Consider the following 14889-nt stretch of genomic DNA (forward strand, 5'->3'; position numbering starts at 1 on the left):
GGGCGGCGCCGAGGGCCGTCCCCGTTTCCCCAATCTGCAAGGTGGCTGCGGCCGGTACGCGGGTGGAGAAGAGGCGGTGCGGTAGACAGGGCAGGCGGTCGGGGGTGCGGTGCTCAAACGGATGCCGGCCGGCGCTGCGCCCTGCGGCGATTTGAAGGGGAGTAAAGTCCTGGTGCTCCAGGCAGGAGAGCGCCGATAACCCACTGCCCTCTTCTGGGCCGCGGTGACCAGCCCGAGGGGTTCTTCATCTCGGAGCTGTCGCAGAACTTCCTTCTGCTGCTACTACGAGTGCCTTTGAGCATCACCGCGCTAAGTCTTCTTTCCGTCAGCGATACACCCTGCCTTATTACAGGGTCACATCATAAAGGACCCTGTTCTGTACATTGTACGCAACCTGTTCTAAAATATTTGGCATTACAAAAAAAAACAAAACAAAAACAAAACCAAACCACCCTGTGGTACAACTCAGCATCTACTTCCTAGGCCAAAACAGTGTGCATATGAAGCCTAAAATTCATGTCCTTTAAGGTATAAGCACAAAAAATATTTACAGTTCAAGATACTTCCAACCAAAAGTAAAATATATATATGACCATAAATATTAAGGTAATAGATTTTTTTACAAGCTTAAAAAACATCATTTACAACATGCAGCTTCTCAATTAGTAATTTTCATTTTGCTGTGTGAAATGCAAAAGACCTACGTAGTCCAGCCAGTTCCACTCCTTGAATTATTCCCAATGTAAAGTCACAAAAGGAGGGATTAGTAAGAGCACTACATCAGAGTTAGTAGACAAATTGGTATCGGAAGAGAATAATTTCAGCAGAATAGTAATAATTTAAAGGTTTCTCCTTTTGCAAAATGCTTTTCATAAGAAGTAAAAGGATTGGAAATGGAGCAGCCACCTTTGAGGACTCAGTTGTAATGTTCAATTATGCCTCAAGGGAAGGATCAGAAGAATTTCTAGTAAATATTGCTTATTTAGCATAATTTTACTCTGCCAGTTTCTAAGGAACCTATTAAACTAATATCTAAGTGCTGCACAGGGATTACGGAAAATAATGGCATCTGCCTAGAAGGGACAGTAAATTATCTGTTCCAGTTTCATTGCAGACGCGTGTACCTCTAAGCCATAGGCTGTGTTTTCTTCTACTTTGGGCAAGATAAGAAAGTGTTTCTTGCAGGACAAGGAGGTAACACTTGCAGGGCTCTGCCTAGTGCTTCAGAGTTTGGAAGCTGCTGATTAGAACGGGTGGGTTTTTTTCCAGCTCTCAAATTTATAGGTAGGACCTATTAAAATGAATCACATATAGTGAACCACGGCTGCCACAGTGAGTGTGGGGAGGACCAGAGAAAACGGCATGACTGCATCTGTTTAAAGCTTTTTGCGCTGGTGAAGAACCATTAATGCATACAGCAGAAAGAGAACAAGTCACAAACATTACTGTACTATGTTCTCGTTAGCAGTTTAGTAAATAGGCTGTTCTTAGTGTGGGAAGTACACCTTTTGCACTCATTTATTTTAAGCCAAGTAGTAGATAGTGATCTAGCTTGATGACAGCCAATTCTATATACATTAGAGAAAGACAGAGGGAGTTTCTTTCTTGCCAGTTGTTGATCTTTGGGTGTGCATGGTCAGACATGTTCATTCTATGTGTCATGCTGGAGTAAGTACAGGAGGAAAGGCTGACGTTCCTCCAAGCATTTTCTTTAGTAGTCTTTGAAATTACTTTGTCCAAGTTGCTTTTCATTTAATTCTCATCATATACTATGCTATCTGCATGGCATGTTACTGGCTTACTGTTTATATTGGTTTTATCCTTAATACTCATATGTGTATGTTGAGCGGTTGCATTCCTAGCCATTCCTTTGTGTGACAAAGTTCTTATGAGACTGCAGGCAGCTGCCTCTGTGGAGTTCAGAGGTGAAGAAGTGAAACCAGACTGCTCATCACATTTCAACTGATTCCTGCTAAACCAAACATAGAATTAGATTTAAGCATTAATCTAATTTAAGCACCATAACATTTTGATAGGAGTGAGATTTCTTCACTGGATGCCACCTGCCCCAATCACACACTATCAGTTTATGTCAAATACTTTACCCTTATTGTGTGACATCTTAATTTAATAATCCCCTTGGGGTGATATACACAAAATTCCTATTACAATTAATTGGAGACTTGCTTGTTCTCACAGTTGGAGATCATAATCCAAACAGAAGTACTCTACAGATTTTCAAAACAATTGTCTACTTAAACCAGTTTCACTACTGGCTTCAGTATTTAATTGTTTTTAGTAAGTGAAATGTTTTTTGTAACATTACTTTATGTTTAATTATTTTAGCAGTAAGACAGCTGTATGTATGGTCTTTAAATATTTCTATACTTAGCATGTACAAACTTCCCATCTATTTTAAGTTATTGGCTGCTTCCACTCCAGTTTATTTGCTGTTTAATAAAACCTTCTCTTTCTCTGTGGCTTTTCTGGTATCAGACATAAAAGGGCATAAATGTTGCCTATTTGTGAAGCTCTGTACATTTATCTGCTCTGATAACCTACTCAGATACAACCACTTACCTAAATGAGTGATCACAGCTCTTAGATTTCTGCAAACTACACAGGAAAATGTAATTTGCAATTTTGATGTAAAATATTTATGAAACTAAGTTGATACCCATCACACTATACTTTCCACATTGTATATAGTTGTAATAAGGTATAAACAAACATTACATATTTCAACACCAAATATTTACATTTGCAAGAAAGCAATTTCCATATTCTACCACACTTTAAAATTTCAGCATAATTCATTAATATAATCGGGAAATAACTGATCAAATCATTGAGTAAGATTGTGGTAGTACAACATACTTGTGCTGCCTTGATTCTCAATGAATTTCAGGCCAAGGCATTTAAGAAAATTCTACCCATTGCTGGATCATCTAACAACATAAATTTATCCAGGTGATGCGTATTTACACAACTGTATTTCAAACAACTTCGCTGAACTAGCAAGAGCACACAGTGGTGGTTTTCTGTGGGTGGACACAGTCAATGCACAGCCTGACACGCTCATCTGAGCTGCGCCCAGGACTTACCCATCTGCCTGATGCATCCTTGGCATCTTTGTCAGTAGTTGTTCTCCAGGTCAGACTGTTCCGCACACAGTCTCTTGAAAAACACCTGGTCATTTCCACCCTAATGCTCCAAGAACAACATGCCACTTTGTGAGAGTTTGCATAGGCTTTGGACTTGTTAAACGCTGTTTATCCTCCAATTAGTCCCCTGTAATCAACTTGTTAATGGTCGTGCCATTGCAGAGGTACGAAGAACTTGCCAGCAGGGCAGGCTTTGAGTGCTGCTGATGGGGTGCTGCTGGGGAAGAGGTCCAGCAGAAATCCCAGGCTCAGCCGTGCCCATGCCTGGACTGCCCACCACATGGCTGGGACCACTGTACTGACCCACCTACTTTCTTCTGGACCGCATCATCTCCCCACCGCATGAGAGGCAGGTTTTGTTAAGAGACCGTCACACTGACTCACTTGGCCTCTCTCCTGGACTGCACTGTCTCTCCCCTAGAACAGGGAACTCGTGTCACTTGTTAACATTAAATATTCACCCGTGACTATGTACCCAAGTCCACCTAGTCTCCTTACTGTCAATTCAGTCTTAAACCATGACACACTTTCACTGAGCAGCATAAACAGAGTTGTTGCTAAGGCAGGAGCTGGTCATAGAAATGAAAACACATTTGTATTGAAATTCCTTGTTTAGGAGGAAGCTTTCTTGTGCAGCAACCACATACAGCAAAGAGAAGGTGCATGCAGAGATAAGCGAAGGAGGTTGAGCTGGCCCTGCTGGGAGGAATTCTCAGCAGGAATAAAATGAACATCCATGCTATTAACATCTGAGGGTTTTTTTGAGTTGGTGGGAAGAGCTGCAAATGCTCCAGGGGCAAAGACAACAGAAAGAAACACAGAATAGAGAAGGCAATTTTTCTGAGCATCTATGTTGAACATACATGGCGTAGAAATGGCCATCAGCAGTTATACTGAGCTGAGAGGCAGATTGCTGCAATCACTTGGAGGCTGGGAATCACCGAGTTATGGCATTGTTAATTATTGTGGAGAATGCAAACAGCCAGCAAGGTTTTGGACACTATCTGCCACTCTGAAAGTTCCTGTCTCCCTTGAGGTCAGGGTGATGAACATAGCGAAGCATGCTAGGCTTTCCTCACCAAAGCAGCTTTTCTGTGCGTTAGCCACATATCCCATTTCTTTCTGTTTCTCTGTCCTAGCTCTTCTAAAAAGGAGCAATCTCTTTCCAAAGGGGAATACCTTTTTGGCTCAGACATGTAGTTTTGTTCCTAGCAGTTCACCCAAGACTCTAGGCAAGAAAATGTGAGCTGTGATTCATTTTTACCCAGCAAGACTCCTCTTACTCGTTGAAGGTCCCCATGACCATTTTGTTTCTCCAGCCTTCCAGACAGAAATCCATGATGGATCCAAAATGAGTATCAAGACTCCTTCCTGACAGTGGAAAGTCATGTCTGTTCACTCCTGGGACGACAGGAAGGTGAAGGACTTGTTACTATACAAGGCAAGTGTGGACATGTTGAATCTGCGGGGAAAAGTGATGACTGATGTAGCCAACAGAGAAGCCCACTATTCTGGGAAATGTCTAAAGAGATGGTACTTTGCTCTTTTATGCTAAAATTCAATCACCTCCAATGCATTACCTCTACTTTGACATATGATTAGTAATTACTAGGGGGAAATAGAAAGGGCAAGCTTTCCTGCATAGCTTCATTTTAACAGCAGTTTTGACTGGAATTGATGACGACTAGGTCAGGATGTGCATTTGCATTTCCTTTCTTAAAACTGAGTTGTGTTATTCTTGTGGTAATCCAAGAAGAGAAAAGTTTCAGGGAAGACCTGAGAGAGACAAACAGTACAGCCTCTACTTACAGCCACTGAGGCAGAGCATGTCATTAAGATGTGGCCAGTGCACCCGCACAGCTTATGCTGAGGTCAAAGGGAAAAAGAGGAGGAGGCCACAAGTTTTGGAATATTTGGATAACTGAAGGTCTGAGGCAAAGATCAACAAGACGAGTTGAATGAAGGTCCCGTGAACATCCAAATAAAAGAGGGCTGGGGGTAGGCACATGTGAGGACATCAATGAACAATATATCTGAGCACAAAAGTGGGGAAGATAAAAAGAAGGAAAATCTAGGCTACCTATGATGGGTCAAGTCAGACACACAATAGCAGAACCACAGATAGTCAGACAGTTCAAAGTTACCTACCCAACAAATTACTGAACAACTTCTTTGAGCAAATTTGCACTGGTAGCTTGAGTTTATACTGGCTCAGTGCTTTGCATCACTAGATGATTATGTTCTTGATTTTGTACTAGATGCCCTAAAATTTAGTGTTTTATAGCCCAACGAACTGGGATATATGTTACAGTGTGCTTCTGACAATTACAAAGCAGTTTAGGAGAAGTTTATACAATAATATTGTATTTGTGAATGTTCTTTTCTGGCTGACTTAAGATGCAACCTGTTTACTAAAAGTTCCATCTGCTCCAATGCTTTGTTTCAGATTACGTATGTCAGTAGACAATTCTTAAGCTTTTGAGAAAAAAAAAATTCAGAAGTGTTTAAGAATGTTATTACAAAAATCAGATGTATACTTGATCTAAAACATTTTTTAAAAGAGAAAGATGGTTGTACAGCTAAACAGGTAAAATATACACAAGACTAGGCCACCTACTTAGTCTTTAATTATCTGAACTTACAACTCCCTAATAATTACTTGTTTCGGATCAGCTATCCAACAATTTCTCAGGTGACCTAATTTGTAACAGAGCTCGGCAGCAGCAGCTCCTATTTATTTCTATAGGAGCTATGTAATTCAACAGCTTGGAATATCAGACAAGCACTGTTTAAAAGTGATCACTGCTACTTCATGCATTTTTCTACTTTCATTAGATATTCATATTAAGCAAAGACGACCAGAAATGCATTTAAAAAAAAAATCTTTTGTTATCCGTTTAGATCTTTTAACATTTTGGTATTTCTGGGTCTTGAATGTTTCTCTCTGAGATATCACGCAGCTGTCCTCCATCACTTGTTTCAATAATACTGTTTCTGCTTAGCATTTTATTCTTGTTATATTTATTAGGAGAATGGGTAAATAAAGTACCAAATGCAACATATTAAACATGCTTTTATGTTTAGGTTATGGTCTCCTGTTCTATTTTTACCCAACTAACAATGCTTATCTTCTCTTTCCACTATTTTATATTGCTCCCATTTACCTCTGTAGGTTGTTCATGCTTCTTAGTATCCTCCTAGATTTCCTTAAAGAAAAGTAAGAACACATTACCTCAGTCTTTAGGTGAAGTAAAAACATCCAGATCAGTGTTACTCATATGCATCTTGCTCACTATGACTGCAGCCACCGTTGGTAGAGGTAGCAGAAGTTGCAGTAGCAACAGCTTTCAGTGCTGGCCAGGACAATGTGTTTGACTACTCGGGAATTATGCTAGGATACACGTGTATTAGAATTTGGGAATCTCAGTCTGGGTCATCTTCATTCCAGCATGGCTTCCAAGAGCATCTCTCCTTTTCTGAGCACCTCAGAAAGCTGAATCCTGATCCCAGTATTTCTTTTTCAGATTTAGGATTCCTAGCTGTCACCTGCGAGGAAGAAAAACAATATTTTGAATGGCTTCGAATATATGTGCTTTAATACTTAATGAATTCATTTTAATGTTCTAGAAAAAAAGTTTTTCATCTACATGGTGTGTTAAAAGTAACTTGGTTTGACATATGTATACCTAGGTATTTTTAACCCAAAGAATAAGTAAGCAGTAGCCCTCATTATTTTATACATTTCTTTTTGAAATCTACTATGCATTTAATTTAGTAAAGTGTTCTTAATTGATGCAGTTCTAGAATATGCCTACATTCCTTGCAAACTATGAAGCAAAGAACCTTCAGAAAAGGCATTGTATGTTTTATAATACTGCTTACTGACAGACCTAAGTATGGAAGAAGCCAGCGTATCTATTTTTGCAACAAATCCATTAGCTGTTACACAATAATCATACCTTACATTCTTTCAAAACTAATTTTGCGAAGAACAACGTAGTGATACACTGTGTTCTTACATAACAGCTATAGAAAATCCACTTTCTTGTACTGTGTCTCATGGCAAGCTCATGCCAAAGTTGTTACTGTTCTGAATTGTTGTAATAACAACTCATCTTCTTTTTTAGTTAGTTGTTTTCTACTAAGCTTTGTTATTCCACATATGCTCTTCTGCTGGAAGCTTTTATACCAGAAAGCCTTTGAAAAGTAGGAGTAGCTCTTTAAATTTATCTGTAAGTAGTGTGGTTTCTTTTAGCTCGGCTGTTACTCCTGCTCACATTCTTTTATTTCCAGGTAATGCTATGAATTTGTCAGGTTTTCAAAAAAGGCAATACATATTATCCGGAAATTTGCAACACTGTGTCAGTTTCTGTCCCATTCAACATTTTCCTTCCTCTTATGTCTCTTCAAAAGTTAGAAAATGCAATTTATGTATCAGCATTTTCTCTAGTATTTTTGCAAACTTTATTTGACACTGAATATCAGAATCCCATTTACCTTGTAACAAGTTCTGAAGTTAGCTCTTTACCCAAAGACAGAGGTATTCTTGCAGACTTTTCTATGTTTGTGCACCTTTTGAGACACATCAGACACTCTGCCGAAACACCACATCTTTCTGCTAAGTTCGTTTCTCTCATGACTTGTGATAGGGAAGCATGGAAGCTCCTTTTTTACTTTACATCTTACCCTGAGTTTATTGAAAAAAGCACTGGTTACTTCCAAAGGCATACATGTGAATCCATCAGGTTTGCTAACCTGTTTTTTTTTTTTTTCAGTTGTTCATTACTTTCTATTGATCCTCTCAAAATATTCTGGACTCAGTTCTCTGGAACATGAGCAATCAGTGTGAAAGAGCTCACTAGCGTAAAGACTGAAAACACAATGAAATTATTTGAAGTCACAGAATAGCTAAAGTTTAAGACATCAGTTACAAATGTATTGTCCTTTGTGACACTTAATTCTGAAAATAAAATGTAAAGTTTTCCTTAGCTTTGTAATCAAAACATCCATTCTCCAAAACAATTAAAGCTACTAACTTTGAGTTGCTGTGCAGAATTGAAGAGAACTCAGAGCAAACAAACATTTCTCTTCTGATAGTTTTTGTTAAAGTACAGCAAAGCAGGAACCACAGCAACTCTCAGATTTCCACAAAGACAGAGTACAGTTACAGGCAGGCACCTTCACCAACCCATGGGAACGCAGTACAAGCTGCCGCAATCCGGCACAACCCAAGGCACATGCTCCTGCTCTAGGCTTCCTGACCAAACCAGCACAACTGCTTTTAGCCACAAAGCCAAACGGTTCTGTAGAGCGGCTCGGCACACTGGGCTCCCAAGCCACCCAGTACAACAGACATTCTCCCACGGAGCGCACACGCAGAACATAGCACTCGCATGCCTCTCTCCAGCTTCCATCTAATGTTTAAATCTTCCCTGCTAATTTACGATCAATTATCAAGCACTGCATTTCATGAGCAGAACGAGGATCGCAGTGCCTGCCATCCTGCCTGTGATCTACGCTACTCCCACGCTGTTCATGATGGGACATCCCATCATCCATAAGGTTGGTGCTCCCTCCAGGGTTGTTAACTACGCCAGAGACACAGCCTGCTTAACAGGTTCTGTAACAGAGTAGGGTGAAGATGCAAATACTATAATAGGGGAAATGACTTTCTAAATTCCCCCTAAATGAATTAGCACGTTAATGGATTGGATGCTGTGCTTTGTGTTTTCACTCCTACAGGTCTTTGCAGATTATAAAAAGCAATAGTTAATTCTTCGAAAAGATATGAAATAAAAAAATATTACTCTCAATTCAGTATTTGTTTAGGTCATCCTCTGGTGCTAAATGGAAAGTTTAACAGCATTCATATCTTTACAAAAGATACATATGGCATAGCATGCAAACTTAACATATAATGCTTCATGCAGCTCTTGGGGTTCCCAGTGCAATCCATACAGGTGTTCTGTAAGGTTTCTATGCGGTGCGAGGAACAATTTTCCCAGGAACTAAAATCTGCTGATTTAATTTGGGAACATCACTGCCCTTTCGAACTATATGCATAAACATACTCAAACATGAGGTTTTAATGTTGGTCCTAATGTACTGAGAATGACCGCTGCTTCACTTTCCCCTGTGTTGTGGGCCCCTTACACCACCTCCCTCACCTCTCAGGCTCCTGATGACAGCGAGTCGCAAAAAGATGTGAGGAAAGGCCTATGTTACCAGTGTGGCTGTGGTTGATGGCCAGTAGTCCTGCTGGGAAAAGGAACAATGCTGGGAACACAGGAGGATACCAGAGCGAGAGATGATTGCCGAGGGATGCGATACTGGAAAGATACGGGCTGAGGATTCAGTTGTCCTGTGAACAAACCATGGGAGCGAGAGTGACAAAAAGCAGGTAGGAACTAAATTCATACAAGGAGGTGGACAAAAACTCCCAACAATGAAGGCTGCGGCAGATTCAGAGGACCACATTCAAGGAACTCGCTCAGATGGCTATGCTACTGCCGTACTTAAGCCTTACTTTCTCCCACTGCCCACTAGCGAAGGAGGAGGAGCAGCAGCCATCACAAGGTGGGGAATGCATGGAGGCTGTACGGAGCTGGAGTATCAGCCTGCAACGCATGGGAAGCAAGAAAAAGACAGAATCCAGGGATGGTGCAGGAGCCTCCATATCTTACTTGTGACTAACTTGAAAGTTGCCTTGATCTCTACTGCAAAAAATGCTTCAAAGGATAAAAGCCACTAGTTTAAAAGGAAGAAAATTTGGAAGGGCTTTTAACAGAGGGTTAGACCAGGAGGTAATTGGTGTCACATGTTAATCAAGGGAATCTTACAAAAGGTGGCCGAAATATCTGATTATGCTGCACTGTAGAATACATGCATCTTACTACTAATATAACTAATCCCATGTTACAGTTACTACTAATATAACTAATCCCATGTTACAGTGCTGGTTTTCTCATTCTGATACGTATTTAACACCAAATCCACTGATCAGTACTGCTAGTGGTGACCCCTGCTTGACTCACAAGTGATTATGTGGCTGGAGTGCCTCTTCCATGCAATTTTTTTTTTCAGTAAAATATTCCCCAGTTACGGATTTAATGTTCAATTATTGGAATATAATTGGTTCTAGTTTATTTCCACTGAATTTTTTATCACATGCCAGTAGATCTCCTGTTCTTCAAAAATGAATTATATTATTTCCTTTTCTCTTTTTCCACATATCCAATCTTTCAACCACTCTTTCACTACCATACATGTTGCCTTCATGCTCTGTTCACAGATGGACTTTGTATTTGTCACTGAATATTTGCAAAGGGCTGAATTTCCTCATATGACTGGTAATCAGTCCTGTATGTGAAGCAAGTACAATAAAAAGTTTAAAAAAAAAAGGTAAATGTACTCTGCCAAGTGCTTGTTTCTCTTTCATGTCTGTTTCCTATCATGGATTGTGCTTCTGCGGGCCAGAAAGGCATGCAAGTCTTCTCGTGTCTTCAGAAGGTAATTTATATATTGGGACTGGATGAATGCCCATTTCTTTGTATCTTTCTGTCATTCATTAATTCTTTTTCAGCAATAAACTAGTGTATGAACATTAATCACTGGTAAGCATTAAAAATCTGAAACAAAACTATAAAATAAAGTTGCAGAATATAGCTAGTCACAGTGCATAGTCAAGAAAAATTAAAACGTCCGTTGCACTGAATGTGAACCCTGGGTTTCCACCCTTGTTAAAAAAAAAAAATCAAATGGATTTATATTTAAAAAAAAGTAATTATCAAAACTGACTTTGAAGTAGAGAAATAATTGATACCACTAACAATATGGTAAGGGCTTAGATGACTTCTTATAAAAGCAGTTCATACAGAGTTCCGACACGTGAGCAAGAACTTGCTTAAGGCACTGTTTGTCTTTGTAATGCTCCATGATTATAATACTTCAAAATATAATATGTCAAAAAATATTTGATTTATAAAAAAATTAAACAATTATCTTAGTTTGCTGAACAAACCCACAAGTAATGCAAATTTGGCGTTCATTTATCAGAATTAACCTGACCTTACTTTTTTCTGTCCTTAAGTGTTAAAATTAAATCACAGACTCTAACACTTCCAGTTTGTGCTGCTACCTCCATTGTGGAGGATTTTTTTTTTTTTAATTCCAATCTGTTATTTTAATTTTTTCTTGGCCTGTTTTCTTCGAAACCATCATTGCTAACATCATGGAAATCAGTAAGTATCCTTAGGCAGAAACTCCTACCCAAACAACCTAACACAACAAAACATTCAAATCAAAACCAGTTTGGGGCATGCTTCTTACTAAACCAAACCAGAACAGCTCCAGAATTCTTAATGCAGTCCACAAAGAGGCATTTCCCTTTTGGCCAATAAAGTTTTACATCTTTTTGCCAGTGGTGAACTTTGTTTTTAATATACCGTATATTTCCCTGATCCTTTGGCTAAAAGCAAAAACTGCTGCAGTTTAACTATGTTATCGTGACTTCTGATACAATGCAAGCACAGGCACACATATATTACGTTACCTTTTATCCTTCTCATCACAACAGTAACGCAGAGGGAAGAAGCGAGTCTCTTTCCATGCTGTGTTTTGCCGCTGTTGCCATCTGCTCTAAGAGGCTGTGATCAACTGTTCCACCTACTTTACTAAGAGTTTGCTTAAACATTGCTCTTGGCTGTCTTCATTTTCTTACGTCAGCTGGTTTCCTTATGACTCTTTCACAAGGGAGTCTGTATATTGTTATCCGACGTGCTTATCTAAAATAAGTCCACCATTTCCTCCAGATTTTGACAGAGGTAAGCTGCTAGTTGATTTTCTAGAGGGGAAAATATGCTCCCCTGGGACTTCAAGGATATGGGAGACATACATTATGTTACTGAAGTACCAAGAATATGAAATAACACATAGCACTACATAATAAAAGGATCAAATGAACAGAACATACACTGAAACATTACGATCAAAGTGCATAGTGAAATAATCTAACCTCTAACAGAAGGTCACGGCTAGCCAGTACTTGGACTCAGCCCTTCAAGTCTCTGTAGGGGCTCATTCCCACACTGAAATCTCATAACCATTAGGGATGGTGCGCCCTTAAAACTCTTGGTTACAATGTGTCACCAAACACACATTTTTCCAAAATGAAAGACCCAGGCTACTCACTGCAACAAAGAAAGGAATGGATCTATATTAAGCAGTAGGAGCCTGTTCTTAATTTTAAAATTATTTCTATAGCTTAGACTAGTAAAAATAGATATTCCTTAAATCTTAAGACTGTTTTTCAAAAAAGCTGTTCACTATTCTGAGCATTTTTCTTCTACTGAAAATTTTCAGTGACCTAAATATAAATGAGCACATAGAAAAACATTGCAAAACCAGGGTCTATCACGGAACTTACTTTTGCCAGCCCTAGCTTATGTAGTCCATTACATTTTCTTTCCCCATTAAATTTCATTAAGTCCTGGCATTTTCGCTGGTTTCTGGGTGTCATTAGTTTTAATTACTACTGGGTTGGGTTTTTTTTTTTTTGCTGAGTTCGAATAATTTTTAGCTATCCCTTTTGTCTCTTCTTACCAAATAAATGTAAAGCAATTAACTTAATTTTTGTCATAGTATATTTACCATACAGTTTCAATGCTCTGCACAATTTAAAAGCAAATTAAGACGTATTTTAAATTAGATAGAAATGTGTAGGAAAAGATAATGCTGCAGAAACTGAAGCAGGCTAATCATAAATGAAGCTAACAGCCTAATTACAAAGCTTACCATAAAAAAAAAAAAAGCAGCCCAGGAATAAACATAAAAATCTAAACAAAGGGAAAAAACCTGTTATCTTATTCAGACAGGCAGACCTGTCACATTTAGACCCCTACACATTTCACAAAATCTGTATATCTAAAATACAGATACTTGAGGCTGTTTGACCTTGGCTTGTTACCTGGCCATGCATAAATGCCGTATTATAGGACGGGAGGTCTCAAAATTCTCCTCCTGAAATCAATAGCTTCAGGGAAGAAGAAACTGTATCAACCTACTAAAGACTTTTTTTTTTTTTTTTTTTTGGACTCCTTGCTATCTTTCCGGTTGAGTTAAATATTCAAGATTCGCATAAAGCACATAAGATTATCCCAAATATTAGTGTTATTAGTCTTTCATTCCACTGACATTGACAACACTATGTGACCAACAATCAGCAAACATAATATAATTGATTATTGCTTAGAGAGGCCATAAGTTGTAAGATGCAAGGAATAAAGCAATGACAGTACTCCACAAAAGAAACTTAAGAGCTAGCACAAAGCTGAACTAGTGCCAATAATGTTGAATAACTTCAAAAAAACCCACTTGAAGTACAGGTAACATCTAGGTCTACTCCACCAACTGTGGTTAAGGAAGTCACCTGTCCGTAATTTGCTTTTTGACCTCTATATGATATGAAACAATGATACAGAAGTTCTCTCAACATTGATACATTTTTAAAGTTGATTAATTGCTTAGAAAACACTTGCTAAATCTTATCCAAAAGCAGAGGTTTGAACCTACAGTGGAAATAAGAGATTTATTTTAAATATTGTCTGTACTTAAACACTAAGAAGGTACATCAAATTCTTAACTGGTAGTATACTTCAATTTCCAGCTTAAGCAATCAAAGGCAAAGAGATGGGGAGTGTGGGTGTGGAGAAGTGGACAGATATTCTGGTATCTGCCTGGAACAATCTCTGCCCCCCTCGGAGTTCCTTTGTTTTGGCTTGTTTTGTTTTGAGCTGCAAGAACTCTGCAAATGGGTGTTCCCAGCTTCTGGCAGCCATATGTGCTGCCTACCATCTGTTTTCATTCCACTGTGCTATGGAGACAAACATGCTTTATTTTTAGTGTTCTACATTTCCTGATGTTGCATATAATAGGGATTATATCTCACATCTAAACCACTAGATGTGAAAATCTTCCATGGATAACTGATGAGCAAAGGTGACAGATCAGGATCAGAAGAGATAATTTTCATTACCTACTTCTCAGTGCAAGCGTACCATTTATACTGAAATTTGCTTTATTCCTGTATACCTGTGCTTTACACTACCTACAAGGGGCTTCCTTCATATGTTTTAAAGACACATTTTCCCATCAACTTCCTGGGGTATAGGAAATTACTACTACAGGTTTGAGGGTTACCACTAGTGCTTGCTATTCTGCATGCAGTGTTCAGAGTCAAAACAGGATATGAAGAAATGAACAGCTCTACGACCAACTGTAGAGAGACAATAGTGCAGTACAACAAACGTTTGTTTGAAAGTAGGAATTCCACATAGTTCTATTGGAAACTATGCACTCCAAAATTAGTTTGCAAGCACTGACTAGGTAGTATAGTATTTACGTAAAATTTGATTGAAAGACTTCACTGCTACAACACAGTGCAACTTCGGAAGGCACCCATGACACACTGAACAGCTGGCAATTCTTTAAAATGCACCAGATTAAACTGAATTCTAGAAAACACTGCTGGTTTTACCTATGTTGACATTAAAACATATTTGTAGTTGACAATATTTTTTCTTTTCCCTTTAACCTCTTCTTCCTCAGACTTCTAAGAAGTTGAGTAAGCACTGACTTTTAACTACACACACCCCATTCAACATCTCCTACAACTCAACCAGTATCATATCATTTCCAGCGTAACCTAATGCTCATACTTTTAGAGCAC

Source organism: Chlamydotis macqueenii, chromosome 2 (assembly GCF_036417535.1).
Source record: "Chlamydotis macqueenii isolate bChlMac1 chromosome 2, bChlMac1.mat, whole genome shotgun sequence".
Taxonomy (NCBI): Eukaryota; Metazoa; Chordata; class Aves; order Otidiformes; family Otididae; genus Chlamydotis; species Chlamydotis macqueenii.